This window comes from Solanum tuberosum, unplaced genomic scaffold (genome assembly GCF_000226075.1).
Source record: "Solanum tuberosum cultivar DM 1-3 516 R44 unplaced genomic scaffold, SolTub_3.0 scf00827, whole genome shotgun sequence".
Taxonomy (NCBI): Eukaryota; Viridiplantae; Streptophyta; class Magnoliopsida; order Solanales; family Solanaceae; genus Solanum; species Solanum tuberosum.
In genome coordinates, this window is record NW_006239744.1 from 61381 (window position 1) to 65371 (window position 3991).

The 3991-nt window shown below is 36.7% G+C and overlaps 1 long non-coding RNA gene and 1 pseudogene across 1 annotated transcript in view; one reads left to right on the plus strand and one right to left on the minus strand.

Annotated features, from left to right (window-relative positions):
• Positions 1 to 870: 870 nt before the first annotated feature.
• Positions 871 to 3991, minus strand: part of LOC102597634 (putative late blight resistance protein homolog R1C-3) — a 24023-nt pseudogene continuing 20902 nt past the window's right edge.
• LOC107059101 (uncharacterized) overlaps positions 2751 to 3991 on the plus strand; it is a 26501-nt gene continuing 25260 nt past the window's right edge. Inside the window, exon 1 of the long non-coding RNA XR_001472497.1 lies at positions 2751 to 2780. This is a non-coding gene — a long non-coding RNA (uncharacterized lncRNA). The remainder of the gene's footprint in view (positions 2781 to 3991) is intronic.

Below are 3991 nucleotides of genomic sequence, written 5' to 3' on the forward strand. Positions count from 1 at the left end.
GTTTTTTCAATATTTTGGGTTGGTGCAATTGATGGTATTGGATTTGAAGAAAAAGGTGTGATTTGGAGATGGGATGGATTGATAAGTGCAATAAGTATGTATACATTTTGTTATTGTGGTCATGCTGTTTTCCCAACAATATGCAATTCCATGAAGGATAGGAGCCAATTTCCCAAGGTGATAATATCTTATTGATAAACATGTATTACTTTAGTTTCAGTTTACGTGGTACTTTTTGGGCATAATACATAAATGTGCCCTTTAACTTGGCCTCATTTTACGTTTATGTCCTTCAACTTTGGGTATGCACAAGTACGCACTTAAACTTGTATAAAGTTGAATAAGTAGACACATGAGTCCTACATGGCATTATACACGTAAGATACCACGTAGGATAAAAAAAATGACATGTAGGATGCCGTGTAGGACATGCGTGTCTATTTGTTCAAATTTATACAAATTTTAAGTGTCTATTTGTGCACACTGAAAGTTGAAGGGCATAAATGTGATTTGAAGCCAAGTTAAAGGGCATATTTATGTATTATGCCTACTTTTTGACTAGAAATAAATCTTAAGAAAGAAGGAAATATTTTTTTTGAAAGTTGTGGTTGTATATCGTTTCATGAAGGGCGTAAAGGAAATTTAAAGTTATGTTATTTTTCTGTTATAGAAAAATCGATGACATCTCTTTTGGGACGACAAATTAAAAATTATATAAAAGTACGTCAAAAAATGAGATGGAGGAAGTATTACTCCCGCGCCACATAGAAAGTGTTTCAACACTTGGAAGTTGGAGAGAAATACTCCAACCACAGAAATAGACAAAACAATACAAAAACATACAGAAAGACACAAAAATATACGGAACAGAAATCGCGATATGTACAACACTCGTTAATCCAATAACAAAGTATGCTCTTGTCGTCTCTCCAATTGCAACGGCTATTGAAGATAAATTACCTTTACGAAAGAGTAAATTTATCGTAAACTACTTCATCAGAACACTTTTTGTCATCTTCCATGTTCCATTCTTTCCCCTCCTCGATGATTGTGTCTTTTAGAATTAGTTCTTGAAGGTTGGGTAGTCTACCAATTCTTGAAAGTGTATCGGATGTCAGAGAGAGCCATTGCAACCTCATTTTCTTCAAGCTCAAAGGGTGTATATATAACTTAAATCCTTTTTTTTTTCTTTTTTGTCAAACAGGTTTTATTTGTGTGCTTTATATTAAGCACCATAACCTATGGATCAATGGCAACTATGGGGTACTTAATGTATGGACAAAATTTAATGTCACAAATAACATTAAATCTCCCTACCGGGAAAATTAGTTCAAAAATCGCGATATATACGACACTCGTTAATCCAATAACAAAGTATGCTCTTGTTGTCTCTCCAATTGCAACAACTATTGAAGATAAATTACCTTTACGAAAGAGTAAATTTATCGTAAGCTACTTCATCAGAACATTTTTAGTCATCAGCACTGTCATTGTGGCGTTAACCGTTCCATTCTTTGGATATGTCATGACATTTACGGGCGCTCTTTTGGGGGTTACCGTGTCGATATTGTTACCATGCCTATGCTACCTCAAGATCAAGAAGCCTTCATATTTGGAAGTTGTGTTTATTGGGATGATTTTGGTTTTTGGTTCTTCAGTTGCCATATCTGGAACTTACACTTCTTTGAAAAACATTATTAGTCATGTCTAGAGGTGATAGATGAACGGTTTGGACAAAATTTGGATGGGTCAGAATGGACTGAATCAATGGGTCGTTGCTCAATCATGTCCTAATTAGTCAAGATGGGCTAAATAATGGTTTGTAGATTACAACTAATACATAGTAATGAAAAGCAAGCACGCATACAATATCTCATCCGTTATAATAAAGAACACAAGTACATGTCTTGAGAATTTGTATGCGCTAGCTCGATCTGATCTGATCTGCAAAGAACATATATTGTATAAGTTAAAACAGTAATATTGGAACAAAACATAACATTTGTAAAAGGAAAGAAGTTAATGAAGCATACCTCAACCAAAGAAGACTACCTCAAGCTTGTCTTCTCCAGTAATTTCTTCAACATATTCCTTAATTTTGAAGATCGACTCTTTAAGCTGAGGGCTGCACAGTACTTTGATAAGCTTTAATGACGCAATATCTCCAAAACTGTCTGGGATCTCCATAAGCTTATCACATGAATCTATACCTAGTTTCTCGAGCACGGGAAAGGATTTCTCCATGTGACATCTTCCATGTTCCATTCTTTCCCCTCCTCGATGATTGCTTCTTCTAGAATTAGTTCTTGAAGGTTGGGTAGTCTACTAATTCTTGACAATGAATCGGATGTCCGAGCGGGCCCTTGCAACTTCATTTTCTTCAAGCTCAAAGGGAAGCCGTGTGTATATTCATGGAATGAATCCCAAGAAGAAGCAGATAAACTGAGATCTTCAAGTTCGTCAAGGACATCCAATCTTGGAAAACAAATCTTCTCTGCTGAACAATCTTCTGGTTGTGTGATACAGACTCTAAGGTTTTGAAGATTAGGAAACCTTTTGAAAAAATCCTCCGTGTCTTCTGAACCGGGAAGGTAGAGCTCATATAATGTTCTCAAATTTTCTAACCTTAAATCCTCATCTAACACAGTGATGTCCGGATCAAAGAGAGCACCCCCCATCATCCGTACATCTCGTAGCTTTGCAAGAGTCCAAAAACAAGGCGATAGCAACATGTGTGATCCCTTCGGGCCTTCCACCACCAGAGTTTCTAGATTGCAGAGGTTTGAAAATGACGGAGGGAGAGCTTTAGCCTTCGTCTGAATGTGTAAGTACTTCAAATGACTGAGCATACCAATTTGATTTAGCAAAGAATTTGTCAATGTTATGAACTTCAAATCCAAACTTTTAAGAAGCCTCAAGTGTTTTAGCTGACTCTTGCGAGGAAGACAAGCCTTATAGGCCTTCAGAATGAGGAGGTGTTTAACATAACGATTCTTCTTTTCTGGATTAAACACCACAAAATTTTCATCCAAATCAAAGAAACGATTGGTAATTACTCGTGCCATCATACCAGAAGAAGACGAAGCGTTTGAACCTCCTATGACGTCAAACATCTTTTCCTTTCTAGATTTTATATAACAAAAGTCATGCACAAGATCATGCATTTGGCAACTAAAATCATCGAGAGGTATTACCAAGCTACTTGAAATTAACTCATCCACTACTTCTTCTGCACTTCTCATCGAAATCTGCTGCACAAATCCTTGAGAAATCCACATATCTATCAAATGAGAGATAATTAAACGTTTGTCCTTTGGATAACCTGCAAGGCAAACAAAACACGGCTTTACGTGATCTGACAAATGGTCATAACTTAATTGTATAACCTTCACCACTTCCTCTTCATCCTTAAAAATAAAGGAACTCAAATTATTCAGAACTTCAAGCCACAAAGCCTCTTTCTTTTCCTTCCGTGAAATGACTCCACCGATTAGATCAAGTACTAAAGGAAGCCCATCACACTTTCGAGCTATCTTTTCTCCAACATCCTTTAGTTCATCAGGGCAACGTTCTTCTCCGAATACCTTTTTCTCTAATAACTCCCAACTTTCTTCTGATCTTAGCAATTGAAGATAAAGAGGATCACTATGGCATTTTCCATGCAAAGCCACTTCCTTTTTTCGACTTGTTAAAATCACTCTGCTTCCTTTCCGTAATTCAGGAAAAGGTCTTGTTAGCTCATCCAATGTTGCAGTATCCCACATGTCATCCAAGACAATAAGGTACCGCTTTCCACATAGTCGTTTCCGCAGCTTATCAGCAACGTCATCATCTATGTCATGATCCTCACTGAATTTTTCTTTCAAACCAATAACTTGATTGAAAATTTTCTGCAACAACTTTTTCTCATTACGTTCCTGGTCGACTGTGCACCAAGCACAAACATCGAAATGATCAACAATGGACTTATCATTATACACTCTGTAAGCCA